Genomic DNA, 20,581 nt, shown 5'->3' with positions numbered 1-20,581 from the left:
CAGCAGAGCAGCGTTTGAATGCAATATCATGGAAGGCTTCATGACTGGCTGATACAATCAGAAATGTCTAACTGTGGCATTCAGTGACAACTTTCAAAGTAGTTGACAGTTTTGCAGTTAAACCATCTTATTTGAGAGTTAAAATTTATTTTCCCCCTCATACACTTTATCAGAGTGGAACAGCAGCATCATCCAGTGGTCTGACAGGCTAAAACATAATGTGTATTTCTTTAGACATCTGCGAGGATATGCACCCCAAGCGTTATTTCCTATTTACAATATTGCAGCTGGAATTTGAATTAACATGAACTACAATTTCTGCCTTATAGAAGATTACTAATGTTCATTTTACAGGTTATTATGAGAGTAAATTACTGAAGAAGAATTGAGATCTTTTAGCATTAGAATGAGTAAGAGCAAAGTGTTTTTAATAATTGCAATAAAATATCAGAAAATAAGTTAATGTGTCTGGAAAAAGGAAGACAATTGCACTGTAAATCTTCATTTATTGTTTAAATATTGAGGTCTAGAAAGTGGCCAGCCATGCAAGGGGTCTTGCAAAGGTGTTAGGTGAAAAGGCACAAGAAGCCTTCCCCCTTTTCCACTGTAGGAGACCAAGGCACACAGTCTGTTGGGAGCGAAAGACAGAGAGGGAGTGCAGCATTGCTGTGAAATAAACAAGCCAGAGAACACAACATTGGCTAATGAGCTACTCTCAAGGCCCATGAAAGGGTCAGTCAGGCCAAAAGAGTGGGAACTAAAGGTCCTATCCTATCCCTATATAAAACTGATAAGGGGGAAGATAAATAGTGAGGGAGCAGTAAACCACTCCTCTCCTTGCTGGCAGGACCTCAGTGATGTCTTTCCCCTGCTGGCCCAGCCAAACCTCACACTCCCCAATGAACAGGATTCTATAATGTCCTATTTTTTTCCTCCCTACTTCTATCTTTACTTCATATTTTTTATCTCAATATGCAGTGACTTCCAAAACTTTCTAGATAGAAAAATGGACATAATAATACATCCATTCTTGAAAGTCTCCCTGATTCTTTGGGGAAGATACAATGTCTCTTTTACACACACTAGGTGCCTGTTTTATTTTTACTTTTCTTCTGAGTGGCCATAGTTTGTATGCCAGTATAATAAAATGATTTGTTCTTTAGCTATCATACAGACATAAAATTCAAAACAAAACCTGACTCTGTGTGCCATGCTGAAGACCTTCTGAAACTGAAAAATCATCTGCTTAAAACCAGCTACCTCTCACCATTCTCATTCAAGAAGGGAGGAGTTATTTGGGAATGCATAGATTTACAGCAGCCCACAAGATTCTAAACTGCATGCCTTCTAATCAAAGGAGAAGATACCGTACGTAGGGTGCCAGAAGTGAAGTAATATACTTGAGACCAAGTATATTTAGGGATTGAAATTGCAGAACTTTGAACTGTAGGGACACCCCAATAGGCAAGCAGTATGACAACAGAAGCTGAGGGAAAGCAGAATCAAGATAGATATATACACTTGAAGGAAATTTATAATCTGTGCCAAGTGTATCAAATGATAAACAGACTGAAATGGAAGCAACAAAAATATTTAAGAATTAATGCACTATGGGAATTGTGAAATATAACTAACATTCTTTGAAGCATTCTGGATTACATATAGCAGAATACTTCTATTCAGAGGAGTGATTGTAAGCCTATTTTATGTGAATTTTACATCTCAAAACTCTCATATAATTTTATATGTAATATTTTGAGGGGGGATACGTGATATTACATAAACTGGCAGTGGACAAAAGATAAAATAGATCTAGATCATATCTATAAAGAATATGACATTTCATGGCTTGGTTGCCAACTGATCTAGAAATTAATCTATAATTTAACATATAAAAAATTACATTAACAGAAATTAGCCAAAGGAAAAAAGTAGAAATAGCATAAGCACTCAAACTTAAATTAGCACACAGAGTTCATATGTTCTCAGCCCCTACTAATATATAGCACAATAAAGCTTTTGAAGACCTCCAGTGAAGTTTGTATCTGTAGGTTTAATCAGAAGACTTACTTTAATCAATCAGAAGATCAATCAATTAATGAATTTTAATAAATCAATTTAATCAGAAGACTTATTTTAAACAAAATTAAACCCATCTTTGCATTGTCTAAAAGTCAGCATTCCCTGCTTTCTATGATCTATACGTGTCTTTCATCTGATGCAGGTTCTCGCATCCCTTTTCTAGACCACACTGGATATTTTATTAAAAACAAGGTAGTTATCACATATTCCCGAGAAATATTTGTCCATTGAAGTCCAATCTGAGACAGGCAGGTTACATAACATTTATTTCCTAATTGCTTTAACTACTGTTCATTCTGAAGCAAGCTTTCCTTGTTTATTATCTCACCTGGGCTCTAATCCAAATGGAAAGCAGTTCTTAAATTAGTGAATGTAACTGATTTGTATTTGGCAATCTAAGAATTCTGTTGTGCATTTTAAAAGGAACCACATGTAATTTAAAACTGTCCAACTCTCAGGTTTTTTCATGTCTTTGTGCATGAATCCATACCCTGGTTCAGTGCCTCTTATTTGAAGTATCCAAAACTTATTCATTCCACACAGGGGGGAAAAAACCAAAAAAACAAAAAACCCACACTCCTGGATTACCGGATTCAAGACCTTAAAGCTCCCTTCTGAATATTTCTAAATCAGTTTTAGTTATCCATACCTAACTGATTCTGGTTGCGTTTCTTACATTAACATCAGCTACTCACAGATATCTGCTGTGGCTTCTGCCAGATATCTGAGCCACAGATCCTGCAAATATGCACACAAAAACCTCTACATATGTATGTAAAGCTGCAGGATCAGGGCCTCCAAGTCAGAACTGAAAAATCCATTTTTGCAAGTTTATTTACAAATGTTACAGACTAGTGGAGATTACAGACTGTTATTAATTAGGTTGGTTGGTTGCTCACTTTAAACTCAGATGAGCTCTTAAATGGAAAAAAAAATGGTGGGTACAAAAGGTCTTTCGCACAATCCACTCTTGCTTCCATGCTCCATGTTCTGAAACATGTTTCCTGCCTCTTTGCCCTTTTTATTGAGACCTTAGTATTAAAAGTGCTGTCTTTCATTATAGGGAAATATGGATTCACCCATCCATTTGTGTTGCATTAGTGCCTAGGAATTCCAATCATGGACCTGGACTCCATTATGCTAGGTGCCGTACTAACACAGAGTGGAAAAAAAAAAAAAAAAAAACAGTCCCTCACCTAAGAAGTTTACAATGCACATATAAGCCTAGAACAACACTTGGATAACAGCAGGCCAAAAATTTTCAGCCAAAGTGTGTGTGTGTGGTGGTGGTGGTGGTATTTTGTTTTTTGTAGATACAGGTCAAATGAAATGTTGCAAATTTGTGTCCATTTTGAGAAATTGTGTTGGTTGAGATAAGAAAAACAAATCAGATGTGTCAATATAAAATCATCTGGACATTATCAAAACAAAATTTTTTGTCAGGCTAGATTCACAAGGGGAGTCAGGTACCAGACCAGAGGAGAACAGGGTGGTAATCCCACCCCTACACCTAATCAACTGGTTAAGGCACTCACCTGGGATGGGGGAGATCAAGGGTCAAATCCCTGCTTTGAGCTAATGTCATTCTCATGGTCTTTCTATTGCTGAAACGGCTTCAACAGAAAACATTGAGACCCACCCCAGAATGGTCTATAGATTGGTGATTAGGGCTCTCACCTGATGGGCAAATCTGGGTTCAAATCCCTGCCCCAGTGTGAGGACAAGTAAAGAAGCACAAGAAAACAATGAGACAGTATTGAATAACTTGGTACAGAGTGGTCTCAGCACACCAGCTGCCTAATCATTGTCAAGACTTTTTGGAGGAAAGGAGTGTTTGAAAGAGGGATGTGTCTGTATGGAAGTCAAAGAAATGGAAAATTTGCTTGTAAAGATTTCTCCCTTTTAAATCTTCCTGGAAGGCCATGGGGATTTTGAAGGGAAGCAGAAATACGTTTCCTCATAAGTAAACCTTAGCTATTGTCTGCCATTAAGAAGTATGATTGTTTCAAGTTCCAAGCACATCAATGACAGGAAGATATTTATACTTTATATGATTTTATGTTCTTTCAAGCTTGTATTCAAGTCACCCATTTTATCTAATGTCAAGAAGCAGAGGAAATTGTGCAATTATATATGGTAAAACTACGTCCACCGTGCTACATCTTGGTTAGCAGAAGAAAGTGGCTGGAGCAGCAGGGAATAGCCACCAGTGGGAACCCTAACTTATGTGGGAGGCAGGAGCAAAACAGTTCCATCTGCCTGCCTGGCAACTCCACATTGTGCTCTTGGAAGGATGGAGAAGATAGGGCCCATGAATAGGATACTGTTTCCACTTCCCCACCCCCACCCAAAATGACCCATGGTGCTCAATGGAAGATAGCCAACATGATTGGTCAGTTTGGCCCCACTCAAGCAAGGGTCAAGCAGTACCCACTTATCCTGCACACCCCCTTCATTGAGTTGTATTTGGTAGCAGCAGTCACTAGGTCTCCAGGAAATATTATCAGTCTGGCCAGATGACCTTCTAAGGTTAGGAAAGGATTTTCCCACATGGCAAAACAGGCTTATGCCTTGTGGATTTCAATCTTCCTCACAACACTGCAGAGGCCTGGGTTCATTGGCAGGGAGATGCTAGTATTTTGTCACAACTTTGGCCAAGGCCCTGTATGGGATAAGATTCATGGAAGCAATTTGATCCTGAGGTAAACGAGGGGGCACAAGAGGTTGCTGCATAGCATTCATTTGCTTAGTCAGAGTGGAGGAAATCACATATCTCATGCAAATTAAAGCTGTCCTTGTCTATACCCTTGTCCTGTAGCACAAAGGGAAGGTAGTTGGATTCTCAGCAGCTGGACTGAATCCCATAATTGATTGGGAAGGCTTGGCTTCCCACTCCCTTAATTGCAGCTTACAGCTAACACTCTAAGGCTGACCATTTTGTTGCCTGCTGCTTAGACTCATCTTCTGTGCTGTGTCTTGTGTACCTGAATGCCCCAACCAAACTTTCACAAAACTAACACATTAACATTCTGTTGACAATGTAACAGTTCACAGTTGAATGGCTTAAATGGAGAATCAAGAACCCTGTATCAATTAATTTTATTAGTGGGATTTGAGGAAATCCTTCCCTTTGTTTGTGACAAGTCTGTTCCATTTGTTTGGAGACATCACTGAAATCGCTAAATTAATACAGTTTCAGTTGCTCTAAAGGTGCTAGCCTTACCACAATGAAATTATACCGCATAAGCAGTGCATAAGCAGTGCATAAGGCAGTAGAAATGTTCAATTACACTCTCCAACAGCATTATTCAATGCACTGTGGAAACTATAGATGTTAATATGTATCTCAAGCCTCGATTGAGTTTTTATAAAATGTACTACTATTATTCTCTGTGATTCAGATTGCTGGAAAGTTACAATTATTCCCTGATTCAATTCAGGAAACCAAAAGCAATGATGCAACAGTTTATTCACAAAAGCAATGAAAACAGCTCTCAAAACTCTTCTCAGCTGAATATTTCAATAAAAGTTCAGGAAAACAGTACTAGTAAAATATGTGTGGCAACACTGTAATGTAAAGATATAACATTCCACTGTATATTATCACCAAGACACGTTCCAACATGTTCTGGAGGACAGTCACAAACAAGTTCCCTAGAGAAAAAAAGGCTAGCCAATGCCTCAGCCAAGTGTCAATGAGATCAAATGGACCACCACCTGATTAAGTGGCCGCTCTTCGGCAGGAGAGAGGGTGTGGGTAAAAAAAAACCCTACATCTTGACAAAAGTGGCGGCTTAAGGTCCCCGGCCACACAGACCTTCTGTCTTCTGAAAAAATGCCCAAAATCATCTCTCCCTTGCTGTCTACCCACAGCATGATCAACCCCTGAAGAACAAAAGAAAACACTGGACTGGGGGAGAGATCCTAACTGAAAGAGCTTCAGCTAGTAAGACAGCTGGAACAGCTGATGAGAGAGACCTTTGCTTTGTATTCACTTAGATTGTTACATTTGGTGTTAGTTGCATTTTACATTTTCTTTCTTTGTAACCAATTCTGACTTTTATGCTACATTACTTGTAGCCCCTCAAAATCTATCTTTCCATAGTTAATAAATTTGTTTAGTTTTTTTACTTAAACCAGTCTGTTTAGGGTAACAAGATTTAGTTGTATCATTTTCTGTTAAGGAATGACTGACTTTATATGAGCTTGTATTGTCCAGGAGGGTGCTGGGCAATACAAAGCACACATTTCTGGAGGAAAAGTATGGGACTGCTGGTGTTGCCCTGTAATATAATTCCTGAGTGGCTGGCAATTGCACTCATACAATATAGCTGGGAGTGATTTACATGCTGGAGGGTGAGTGTGAGCCTACCTGGAGTGGTCGTTCTCACAGCAAAGCAGGGTAAAAGGCACCCCAGGTTGGTGAATTGAGGGGACACAGCTATCTATCAGTTCAGATTGTACCCTGGGTAATGTCACAAAGCCTCTTTTGGATTCTAAGGTGTTCCTTCACATGAATTTCCTAGCTAACTACCTATGGATTCTTCTGCATTTGATTTGATGCAGACTATTTACCAGTTGCTTGAATATGAAGTGCTGTAATAAAAGTCTGAGGCTATAATTCTCTCAGAACAAATCCAGGAATATTTTTTGTGTAATATTTTAGTTTCATAGTCTGTATGCATCGAAGCTACCTTCGATATATCCATATTAGGTCATCCATCTGACTGGTATGATTTTTTTCTGAAACATACCTCGATGTGACTTCCATATTTTGCACTTTGGAGTTGTGGAGAAAACAAAGAATTTGCAAACTCAACTTACAATCGCACAAGCAACTTTTCAGGTCGAATATCTGAAAATATCCATTTTAAGTATGCAAATGCTATTTGTTTAAGCAAATTTAGGTTTTTGTGCATGTAAGTTGTGCTCACAAGCATGCACTTCCAAATTTAGAGGCTGTTTCTTAAAAGTGTTTCTTAATGTTGTAATATGACTCTCTTTATTTGGTTTGATTAATATTGATTTTTCTTGTTAGGCTGATTTTCCTTGCTCCTGGATTGTCACTTATTATAAAATGCATATAGAAAGTTGCATTGTTTTACTGACCTGTACATCATTTCAGAATGTAAAAAATAAAAGGAATCTGGAACATGTAAGAAGAGCTGATATGCAGAACAGCTGAGAAAGCTAAGTCTTTTAAAATAAATATTAGTTGTGCATTCTGCACTTTGTTAGCCAGCAAATTTAATAAAGTTCTTTTGCTATTTTGTGAAAACATCAAGCACACATCAGAGAGAGAGAGAGAGAGAGAGAGAGAGAGAGAGAGAGAGAGAACGAACATATATCTATGTCCAAAACAGAAGAATACACATTAAGAACATTGGAGAGAGCAATGTTAGCTAGCAAGTTTTCATCCAGCTGCTTTATGAATTATTATCAGTTGTAATTTTCCCTTTCTGAGTAACATCAAGATTTTTCTGCAGTCAAACATCTGTTAACCTTTTCCTCTCTCTGTGTTTTTAACCTTTTATCCTACAAAAAAAAATAAAGCAGACCAAAACCTGCATGTCTTTAGAGAGTCACAATCACCTCTATAATTCTATAAATAACCTCTGCACAGTAACTCATGACATATATAAAAGCACAGACAAGGTCACTTACTATGAACAATTCATGATCAGTTACCAAGGCAACAGAAATATGTGGTAACAAGAAAAAAAGCATAGTAATAATAATAGGATGTTTCCATTATGTAAGCGACACTTATGATTTCTCCAATAGGTCTTACCTGATGTTCTGAAGGTCTTAGTCCTGATTCCTCTCTCATGCCAGTTTTATATTGGTGTAGCTCCACTGATTTCAGTGGAATGACTCCATGCTTATGCTGGTTCAATCAGTAACAAAACTAATATCCTGGTTGGTGGGACATTTAAATCTTGCTTTGTGCTGTGCTGCCTTCTTTCCATTTTGTTTTTAATTGTGGTTTTAGAAGCTAGACTTCACTTAATAAAATTATGTGTAACATTCATTATTAGTCACAAAGCATATATACTTCCCCCTTCCTATGAAAGTCACCACTTTGCCTTCTTTCAATTAAAATTGCTTATGTGCATGTACATTAAAGTGATGCAATAGTTTGTAACATGTCTTAACAACTCGATGCATTTGATCTAGTGATTATTAGATTTAATCATGTGAAAGTAAGGTGGTTTCATTGCAACATCTTTGACTCTGGAACTCGATTCTCTGATTCAAGGTTTGGATCCCATGAGGACAAGTTTGTTAGTGTACGTGGTATAAGTTTGTTAGTGGAAATACAGTAGATAGTCGGCACTCCGATGTTAGAAAACTAGACTTCTCTGACAAATATGTTTATGGTGGGAGATCCTCTATGGTTCTAGGATGGATCTTTGCAACAATCTCTCATGGTTAGTTAGCATATTTCTGCTCAGGAAGTCTACCAGGTCATTAGTGATCCCTGGAAGGCGTTGAGCTAGTAGGGTAACACTATGTTGACGCCATTCCTAGAATTTGATGGCTTTCTAGCGAAGAGGGGATGATTGAGGATCCCCCTTGCTTGTTTATGTAGTACATCCATGACAGACATATTGTCTGTCAATATTTGGACCATGAAGTTCAAGAGAATAGGCAGGAATGCAATACAGGCTAGTATTGATAACCCTTATGTCAAGGACATTCACGTGTACTCTCAAGTCATTCTCAGACAACATTCCTGGAGCAGAAACTGAGAAGATGTCGAAGATGTGGGACTTCTCCTAGATGATCAAGGTCTCAATCTCCACATCTTGACAATCTGCACAAGAAGCTCATAGAATACTTTCAAGATAACCGGTACCAATGCCTAGGATACCACTTCCTCCAGTGACAACAAGAGGAGGTTTTCAGGTGGTGAGATAGGACACTGGTGTTATTCAGCCCTGCACACAACTCCTCTTGCTATTCTGGTGTCGGAAGTCTGCTGCTGGAGTTGGGAGTGGGAAAGACCTCTTTCTCTTCCTCAGTGCTGGAGGGCAGCTCCTTGGTAACTGTGAAGGCAGACCCTTCTACCTCCAATAGGGCCCTGATGGCTCACCATCTGAGTATGGATGGCTCACAGGTATTGGCAGGATCAACGCCAGTTTTAAAAGGCCAATGGTAGCTGGTACTTGTAGAGGAAACCTGTAGGTCTCTTAATAGCACAAACTGCAGACCTCAGATTGCAAGGCTTGCTACTCAATGATTGGAAGAACGCATGCCCTAGAGATGATAATGAGCAACAGACCTTCTCTAGAGGTGGCACTGATGTATAAGGAACTTTTGGTACTGGAGTTAGCACTGGTGTTTCAGCACCAGTGATAGACCTGATTCTTCCTGAGCCTCATCTCCTGAAACTGGGGTCGACACCCAATGGTGAGTCATTGGTGCTAGTGTCAGTGCAGCCTGCTGCATTTCAGCCCGCTGCTCCTTCTCCCCACCCATTGATGCTGTTTGAGACTTGGAAGAGTTTTCATTGGAGGCTTTGATGTGCCTATCCTATGAAGAGCACGAGGCTCCCTCTTCAGCCTCTGTCCTGATGCTCAGAGCACCCACTTTCAGTGCTTGACTTCACAACTGAGGAGTAGTTGTCAGCTTCAATGGTAAGGCAGAAGTCAGCTTCAGCCCAGGACCAATGTAGATGTGGATGTCAAATGTTGGTGCTTGATCTTTCCTTTGATCCATCTTCTCTGTGGTGGTCTTAGGTATCACCTGTCTACTCAATGGGGCCGTAGGTGATGCTGCCTTTTCCATTAATAGGATACTGTAGCTGGTTTACTTCAAGTCTGCGGAGGTCTTCATGAACTGTTTCAGAAGGTGGAATTTACCTTAGTCTCAACTCCTGAGATGTAAGGTAAGACAGAACAAACACCTACTGTGTCCATCCTTCAGTGGGATTAAACCATCATATGAAGGGCGGGGCTTGTAGCCCACAGCTTTTGAGTCCACCATTGAAGAAGCCCTCTAAAAGGGGGTCTGAACAGAGAAATTCAGTCCAGACACTGGAGAACAGCACACAGAGGTCAAAACAGATGAGAAGTGATCCTAACGATTTACAGAAGATTTTGAAATTTAGCCTGAACTAAGAATTAGGGGTCGGACATTTGTAAGATTTCATCTCTCTGCAACGGGTTGCAAGAAGGAACTGAGCAAGGGTCATGACTGCTTCACTAACGGACCTTGCTAGCAAAAAAAAAAAAAAAAAAAATACAGGCCCATGCATGCATGCCTATACTAAGATCCATGCTGACATGTAATTCGAGAAAAAAAGTGACTAAGTGACTTAGGAACCCAAGTTCTATTTACAAGGATGATTTAGGCATTTGGGAACCTAAGTCTCACTGAAAAACAAAAAGACAAAATACTAAAGGCCCACATTTTAAGAAGAGTCTGAAGATAATGTCTAAAGATACAGAGATTTTCAAAAGCTCCTATGCGCTTAACTCCCATTGGCAGACTTTGGCTTTGAATTATTTGGCATTTTTAAAAATTGTGTCATACATGGCTGAAGAATATGTATTTGTATTTCTGTTTATCAGGCAAGTCTCATTAGTGAAAAATGATTACACTAATTCTGTAGTGTTTCCATATACATTGTGCACCCAAAGTATCGGTCAAGTTCTGCTATTTGCCCATTAGGAATAAAACAACTTCAAAATCTTGTGTAAATGTTCTATTGTCTACATTAAAAATACATTAAAAATACTGGAATATTGATCACTGTTCATGTTGAACCAGTGTTTTGTTTTCCTAATTAAGAACAATGTTCTAATCCCAATGCTTGCAACAGTTTAGTTTTCCCTCCGTTTCTGGAATTCTTTAAGGATGAGAATATGGACTTCTATTTTACTATATTCAGTAACAAATTACTTAGAATTGTATATGGATTAATTCTTTTTGAAAGCAATACAGAAACTAGACCAACTTTTGCTTGTACACCTATCATAAGGATATATTTTAAAAATGAATGTTTCTGAAGATCAAACAATCACTAGTGCACATCTTCCTCTGAAGGTGTTTTAAATTCTTCTGTCTACTTTTTGACTGGAAGGGGCTCATCCTTGACTTTTTCTTTTTCCTCCTATTGAAGATGGCCATCCCCTTTTCCTGAATTCTTAGCTTTTTTCCCCCTTTTTTTTTTTTTGCAAGAAGTTATGAAGAAAATATCAAGAGAACATTAATAGGCAATGACAGGATACAACTGGACTGGTACCTGAGGACCTTGTAAAACAGCATTTTACAAGTCATAATCTCATGAGGAAACTTTTAAACTTTCTGTGCAGGTATGTAGCTGCAGCCCAAAATTGGAGATTTTTCCTGTCTGTTTATTCCCTTACCTTGTGCTTAAAATGTAGTTCTCCTCCCAAAAGTGTCTTAAACATGAAATCCCAGAATGCCAATTTTGTTATTTCACTGCTCCAGATCACAGTTGTTCAGCTTACTAATAAATGGATTGTTTCCCCATCTCTCAGCTGACAGACCTGCAAATTCATGGTAGGCTCTGAGAATTAAAGTGGCTTCATTCCTTCTCACACATTGCTACCAGTACTGTAGATTTCTCAAGCCTAACTTATTCCCTCAGTTATAGGTCTGTTCTGAAAACTGACTTTGGGGAAAAAAATGCCATAATGGAGTTCCATGTACATTAGCTCTCAATGACTATTTAGCAAATTAAAGGTGCAGCTAAAGGGTCTAACTGCTGCCCCTTTAAATGTAACGTGCAATCTAAAAGCTAATGTAGGAAGGGAACTCTGGGCATATGGTGCAGTTTGAAAAAAGAAAAAGGGATGTGAGAGAAAGTGAGCACCAAGGCAGGAGGAATTGATGAAGCAAAGAGAGGTAAGAAGCAGAGTAATAGGAAAAAGAATAGTTATATAGCATAAGTTAAATTCTACTGGGTCTTCAGCTGTAGAGGACAAGTCTGAATTTATATACAAAAGCTATGAAGGAGTTAATCCACAGACACAAACAGAGAGAAACAATGAGAAAACCATAAACATTTACATTATGCTGTAGTTTTGAAAGATTTTACCATGGCCAGGAAAAGGGTTATAATTCAGACTTTATAAACAGAATAGGTTATTATGAATAAAACAGTTTTTTGTTTTGTTTTGTTTTGTTTGGAGTAACAAGGCTAGTGGACTATTGACTTAGCAAGTGAAATAAATGGAGAAGGTACTCAAGACATTCATAGAGCAAAATCAAACCAAATTCTTGAAATTGCATCAAAATCATTACAGGTGGCTTAAAAGCCATAGTAACACAGTTGGACTTTTGAAAAGTTTAATATCATTAGTCTGAAGAGAGTCAGTGTGGTTTGGTAATGAGATAACTGAATTTATGGTGTGGGCAGACAAAGGGCTGGAAAGAACTGAAACTCCATTTATTTGCTACAAGGTATTAAAAGAATGTGTAATAAAATGATTAAGACATAAGGATTGACACCATGTCCAATTATGAAATAGCCATTTCAATCATGTTTCTACATAATATTTATTTTGAAACAGTCAAGTTACCTAGAACCACCCCTATAGTTTTGAAATTGCCCAGAGCACACTGCAGGAAGATAAGGCAGACCTTAATCAGAGTTGAAAAGCAGGGATAAGGACAAAGGCAATAGGTGGGCTCTAAAACCTTTGTTTACCATTGAGCTCTACGATCATTATCTGATCCAGACCTGGAGTTACCATTTGCTTGAGTGGTGTACATTGTCATTTCAAAACCTTTTTTGGTGGCAGGTATGGATGACAGAGTACAATAAAACAAGAGCGTCATCAGGAAAAGGTGAAATGAGGCCTTCTTACAACAACAAATATTTTCTTTGTTAAATACAGTTAAACAACTCTTCTGATTTTATGCAAGACTTGTGATATTTGTTTTTCCTTAAAGCCTCACCTGTTTGAAAAGATTACATGAGAATCTCAGTTTTCCTTTTTAAAAAGAGCAAATTAGAGCACCCATGGTTTAGGATAAACGTTTTAAAAGGTGAAGTGAGTGCATCCTAAAAGTTCCAAATCCAGAAGGCAAATAAAAAGAACCCAACATATATTTTTAAATAAAAACCTCATGAGTTTTTAAAACATTTTCATTAATTTTTTTTAAAAGGCCTGACTTTTTTAACTTTTGGAGTTGGCAGGACTGCGGTATCGTTAGCCCATTCTTCATACCTTAACATTTAAAGAAATTTTCTAAGTCCCTGCAGTTCATCCCAAAAAGCATCCACATTTTCAGCTCACTGGACTATATCCTTTACAGCATCAACTATAAACTGGGTTTGTTTATCCACTTAGAAACAAGTAATAAAAAAAATCTAAGTGTTTGCTTTCCTCAGCTTTACATCACTTGCTCTGGAAAATAGTCAATTGGTAGCATATTATGATTGGCAACCATACTGATTCAAGACCACGCTCACTTTTTTTTTTTGACAACTTTAGTTTGTCCTTTCATATATATGAACAACAAACAAGGAAAAGCACATAAAATACACATAGCTCTTCCAACATTCCCCCTCCTCCTAATTCTTCATTAGTAACAGGTCATGTAAATCATAATTGTAACACACACATCTGCCATATTCAGGTGAGTCATCAAAAGTCAGGAAGGCATCAGTTTAATATATTTGAGTTGTGTGCATGTGCTGTCAAAATCCCAACAGTCCCTTCTTTTCTCTTCTTTTACTCTGCTTCAGGTAGGTCTTCCAGTGATCCATTGCTAGATCTAGAACCACAGATTCTCAGCCCCTTCCAGAACATATTCATGCTATTTAATACTTGCCAAAAGTTGTGTGGGTGCTTTGGTTTGATGGCAGGTGAATTTTCTGTATCCAAGCAAACAATACAGGGAAGACAGATTTTTAATAATTATCTATTTTCTGTCTCTTTTGTTTTTCTGTGTCATGTCTAGTTTTTATTTGGGCCAGTTTTTCTATTAAATCTTAATTCCAGAATCATCCAATGCCAATTGTGAGTCCTAAACACTAAGCTCAGCACATGACATCACCACCTCCTACTTTAAAAAATATATACATTTATTATGAAGATTCTAGTCCATATTAGTTAGGGTTGAGTTTTGCCTTTACAGCAAAGTTCAAATTTGTTTTGTCATTATATAGAAGATTAATCTCACATACATATTACTAGACATACTTCATTAGCCATTGCCTCCGAAATAATTTTGAAGCTAAGAAAGGAGCAAGTTAGCTGAAAGGTTTTCTTCCCCTCACCCTCAAACGTTGTTTGGGAAAACATCTTCACTAAAGCAATTTCCTTTGTCAGGCTAATGAAATATCATTATCAGTGAGCTTTTCCAGTGCAGGGTATTTGAAGCATTACATTACAACAGATCTCATACCAATAAGAAGCTACACTGAAAACATACACTCTTAAAACCCACAATCACCTGTCACAATAACTTATCCAATTGTAACTACAGGGGGTATTTTAAGTGGGCAGAATGTAATTGCCTAGTTGGAATGTGGCCAAGACACTGGGGCTAATTATTTTTTTTAAATGAATTTAGAGATTGCATGAAAGGTGACAGATAAACAGCATTTGAAAATGAAATCAGTTTATTCATAGGAAAGATATGGTGTTATCAGCAGTAGTACAAACATCCCTACTATGACTGACAATACATCCATTTCCTAAAATGGAGGTGGATCTGCATTAGAGTGAGCCTGTAGAGCAGTCTCCAGGCAGTTGAGCCCTTTCAATAGAAACTACAAATAGTGATCATCAGTAGCAATTACAAGGTGGGTTTTTGGTCAGTTTGTTAGAATCTGGACTAAGACCTAACTTCAGTTAAGCAACCAACTTGCTGTCTGATGGCAGCATCATTTGGTCAATATTGACCTTCCCAGGATTCAGACTTATGACTTGAACTCAAATGTATATCATATTTTAAGGTTGCGTATTCTACCAAAAAACAACTATTTGGTTGAAACTAGATTTAAGAGTTTATGTGGCATATCGGACTACAGGTAGACTCTAACAGTCCTATACTCAATTGACAGATTTTGCATGTAAAAACAATGTACAAGATTTCTCTCCTGATTGTTCAACTATACATAATGGTTATTCAGTCATTTAAAATTCAAACAGTTTTCAGCTGTATTACAAGATTGCACCTGTAAAAATATATTGCCTAATTTCTTGATGTGTCAATCTCTGCTTTCAATATTTACTGATTGTTCCAGAGGATTCACGTTGATGTTATGCAGTGAAGGCAAAAATGCAGATTCTCTCTGCTTGCACAATATAGCAGGTGCAGATTCTGGCTTAAAGTCATTAACACAATGCCAGCTTCATTTACGATCATTTTACAGCTTTTTGAATGGAATCCTTTTTTAAAGAGGTATTAAGGTTTTTATTCCTTTAATCTGAAACTGAAAAAAATTGGTAAGGCATTGGTCATTTTTATACAGCAGATTTTCAGTGTATGGGTAACATTTTTCTCTTTACATCATGCTAAGTATTTGATGTTGAAGTGGCACTGAGACCTTTATTATAAGTGGGAATATTTTTTTAAAAAAGCTTACAGATATTTTCTTTCAAGCTGTATCAAGCAACACAAACATTAAGCAAATGAGGGCAATTTTCTTCTTAGAAATCAAGAGTTCAGAAAGTGTTAGGACACAAGAAAAATTCTAGAAAAATGAACTATACAAACTCTCTCTCTTCCTGTATCATAGAAGTACTGAACTATCAAATCTAATATTAAAATGGACTTTCATATCCAATAGTAAAATTGATTAATAAGATGCTCTATGATTAATTTCTGACAATAGTACTTTGAGCAACATATGCCTGGTAGCAGACTGTAACACTTTGATGGTATGCCTGTAAGATGATAAATCAAACTTTTTCCAAATACCCATAGAACACACGTTTTTACATCTTACTGTTTATAGCCCTGAGTCAGAGAAACACACTTATTTAAGACAGCAATTAAGCTTAAAGTCAGAGCATGTGCTTAAATGTTTTACTGACTTGAGAGTTATTAGAAACAGTATTACATTCAAGTACATACCTTGAGCTCTTCATGGCCAGGACCATGCCTGCCTTATTGTTTGTATGGTGGCTACTATATAATGAGGGCCCCAATGCTGATTGGGGTCTCCAGGCACTGCTCTAATATGTATACTAAATTACACACAATAAACTATGATAAAAGAATGCCAAGGTTACAAAATGAAGTACCCAGAAATTAGAAAAACTACAGAATGAAGGTTGCCAAATAGCCTTAATTCAGCTCCCTTGTGTGTATGCAGAGTGACTTCCCCAATTTCACAGAGAAAAGCTGCGGCACAGCCCGGAATAGAACCCCGACCTCCTGTGTTCTAGTCAAATGCATTAACCACCAGAAAACATCCTTTCTTTTCGTCCAACCCCTCTGCCTTAATCACTGTGCATTCCATGCACTGAATGAGACTGGACCCTGTAGAACTAACAGTATGCCAACATCTAATTAAAAAATGCATCATAACTCAATAGTACAAGGGGGCCCAATTAAGATTGTATGTCAGTCTCATTCTGGCATTTGAGAGCATGACTGTAGAACCTTAACATTCTTTTCCTGTCAATTTTTGTTTAAAATTTCCTACTTTTTTTAAAAAAGTAATTTGAAAAACCAGAAATTCCATCAAATAGAACCACACTGTACCTGTTCACATGTAATTAGCAGGGTTTGAACACAACATCTTTATAGCCACTGCACAGACTTTAACTACTTAAGGTAATGGAATAAATCAGTGATAGCAGTAATGAGTGCACCATACATTAAACAGGGGGGCTGGTGTCTGGCTTGCTGGAGGAAAATGTGTTTCTCTAAGAGCCAGAGCATCAGGGAGTGAGTTTGCAGGAGCTGCACAGCAGGTCAGCGTGAGGCTACTGACTCATCCCCCAGGTGACCAGACAAGGAGGGAGGCTATGTAAGTATGTGCTGGGCAGGAGAAGCCCTCTTTTACTTGGATCAGGCAGCACAGCACCCATCCTATTACCCATCGAAATGGTGAAATACCAGGTTTGGTCAAGATCTGCTGGGGGCACTGTGCTAGTCGCTCTTTCCTCAGCAGACTGGGAAGGAATTTTTCCCTCTCACCATCAGATTGGCCTAGACAAAGTGGTGTTCTTTTGTCTTCCCCACAGCGGAGTGTGGGGGGCTTAGTTGAGGGCACACATGGAATAGGAGTTAGGCTATGACGTCACAACTCATATTGATATGGGGCAGATGTCCAGTGCAGGTACTCTGTAGGCAAGGGCTACAGTGATTAGAGAAATGGATTGGTAAAGGACTTAAAGGAGCTATTTGTTGAAGGAGTGGAAACAAGGAAACGTTGGGGCTCCTATGACAGGCACGCTAGGGAGCCAACTACCCTTCGCCTTTATGGCCCACCTCAACCCTTATTCAAAGGGGTGGAGAGGGAAGTCCCAGAACGGGTAGGCTGGGGACCAGAATGGGAAAAGGGGAGGGTTGATAGAAGCCCCCCACATATATATTGAAAAGATCATGGAATTACTTGCAATGTGCACTTTTATCTACCAAGTATTTCCAAACAGTTAATAATAAAGTTGTGGCCTAATTAAATCACACCCACTGTCTCCTGTCCTACTTCTGGCATAGCTAGACAATAGGTGTTCATTCTATAATGAAAAGTCACTAGAGGGGAGGCATAAAACATACTTTGCAAGTGGCTTATACAACTAGACAGCAGCAGAATATTAGCAAGCAGGATTCTTAGATTTTGCTTTTAGTTCTAGACATGAGTTATAAACAGCACAACTCATCACAGGCTTCTGAATATAGTAAGGTGAAGAGCACAGATTGAGTAGCAACAGAGAACAGCTAGGACTACAACTTGCAGTCTTCTTCTGGAGCTCAAGCTCTGTCAGAACAGAGAGCTTGGTGAGTACAGATGGAAGACTAATGGGCCACTGTCCATTGCATCTCTTACTTAAAGTGAGATATTTTGGCTATTACATCTGTCTCTGAGTGCTGCTTGCTCACTATGAGATCTCTATCTCCTGAGCAGATTTTTTTTTTCCCTTCCCGTTATTTGTTTTTGATTCTCAGCATCAGTTCCCCTTGAGACAGAGCTGGAAAAAAATTGTAGCTGCTCAGAAGTGGGTTCTTACAGACATACTCATCACTAGAATTGAGTGTTGGTTTAAGTTTTAAACCATAAAGTGAACTTGGGTCCCAGTGTTCTTTACAAGTCTAGAAGAAAAAGGAAGGGAAGCGAGAGAAAGGAGACAACTGAAACTTCCTTGAAAATACCTGTAACCAAGAGAGGTTGGAGGCTCACTCAGAGGCAGATTGATTTTTTTTACTTTATTAGTACTCTTGAAACTTTGATGTTGGAGATTTCAAACGTTATAACATGCCCAGAACTATTTGGATAGGAGCTTATTAATATGTGATAATAAATGAAATACAAAAATTTCATACAGCATTATGAGCCAAACTCTACAGAATTCATGCAACCCTATATAGTGATATAGTAGTGAATGGCACACAGATGCCTCAGTTTTTGGGGGTGTGGGAGAGGGAGTATCATTGAAATAGCATTTGAGCTACATTTTACTGTTAGAAGTTAGCTTTTTTCCACTTTTTTCCACTTCCAAGTTAGACTTTAAGACATCTGCAATTACACTATTAATTTCACTAGATATAGTGACCATAACCAGGGAATTAAATCAATAAGAAAACATTTAATTAAAGATATTCAAGGAAATCAGCTTCTGTAATTTGAACCTTTAGAACCTGTTGCACTGTAAAACAGATGGTCTGAAATAAAATCTGAAAAACCTGCATTGCCAATAAAATTGAATTATTTTCACCAATGAAGGGAGTTGATTTTATAATTAAACTTCAGAAGTGGATAAATACATTTTGTGAAATATTATAAAATATTAAAGAATTGATTTTCATACTTTTGGAGGCAGGGAACAGGGATTTTACCATACATTTCCCACATAATGCGAGTTACAAGGCATTACCCTCATGCAACACTTGAAAATTATATTACCTCCTTCAGACAGAGTGCTGAAAACAAACAGCTGAGCCAGCACTCTGATCACTTAGACATCAGACACTTAGGTCACCCTGGAGAATGCCTGTGGAGGAATATGCAGCTAAATAGCTCAATAGTGTGGGAGAGCTGATGAATTAATTAGTTTTTATATCCCTCATCTGATGGCTAACAGGAAGGAGGAGGGGGGGGGGGGAGTGACGTGGGCTAGCCGAGCCCAGTATGCTCTGAGATCTTGAGAACAGGAGAACTTTGTTCCTCCATGGCCCTGTGGGAAAGGGCTAGAAGCACTGAAAATACATTGCTACACAAGTCTGTACTGGTGCTGGTGAAAGGAATATAAATACATTGACAAAAAGTTGCCACTTACTGGAATATTTGAGAAGTTTCTGGAGCATCAGATGGCAGGGATGGAGTGTGCCCCATTACACTCCGAAAGGAAAAAGCATTTGAAAGGGCAGCCTTATTGTTAAATACACATACTATTAGCATGACTAACTTACTGTAATACACTTATCAAAGTACCACAGTATTTTAAAATATCCCTTCAGAAGCATGGCCTTTGTGATTAAAGTAATTAAAAGTGAATTATCTGAAAGCCTATTAATACTTAAATATTTAGATTAAGTTACCAAAATTTTAAAAATCAAAGATTTATAGAATTTAGAGAAGAAAAAAACCTGTAAAGTTATGAAGTCAATATTCCACCCAATGGAGGAAGCCCATTATTTAGTATTTGGATCATTCTGCTTTGTAATGTTGGAAGCAATAGGGCTTTACGAAATTACTTCATAGACTATTACATAGGCCTTCTTTGTTATGCAGCATAGATTTTTTCCCCTTGCTTAACTTCATCCCATAAATTTCAATCATACCTTCATGTAATCCCTGGAAATAATTCTTCATCCTTGGAGAAGTTACTTTAATGTTTTAATCTGTAGCAGAACTATTTTCAAAAAAAGATAAAAACGGGCTAGATTCTGATACCCTTACTTATGTTGAACTGCAACTTACTTGGTAAGATTTCTGATTTCAGCAGGATTACTTGTTGAGTAAATTACTACTTAATATAGGTAAAACAATCAGAAACTAGTCTTTTTTAACTAGCACGCCATTTAGTATTCCAATTTGTGATATTATAAGTAACTTTTTTTTATTTTATTTTTTTAATTATTGCATTCTTGTATGGGTGCACATGTAAATTTTCTAGACAACTTCCTTATGTTGTGCTGTGAAATATTAAAGCCTTTGAATGTCAGAAATGCCTGGTCGAGTATCTTATGTTACACTTGCAGCCGGGAAGTGTAATTCCTAGTGCAGGTAGGCATGCTCACACTAGCTCAGTTTGAGCTAAAGTGCTAAAAGTAGCAATGCAGACATTGCAGTAGTGGTGTGAGCTGGGCCTTGCCTGCCCAACCCCTTGGTCCAAGGTCA

Source organism: Emydura macquarii, unplaced genomic scaffold (genome assembly GCF_026122565.2).
Source record: "Emydura macquarii macquarii isolate MOO-44397 ecotype Brisbane River unplaced genomic scaffold, CSIRO-AGI_Emac_v2 contig_1348, whole genome shotgun sequence".
Taxonomy (NCBI): Eukaryota; Metazoa; Chordata; order Testudines; family Chelidae; genus Emydura; species Emydura macquarii.
Note: the sequence above shows the minus strand (reverse complement) of the source record.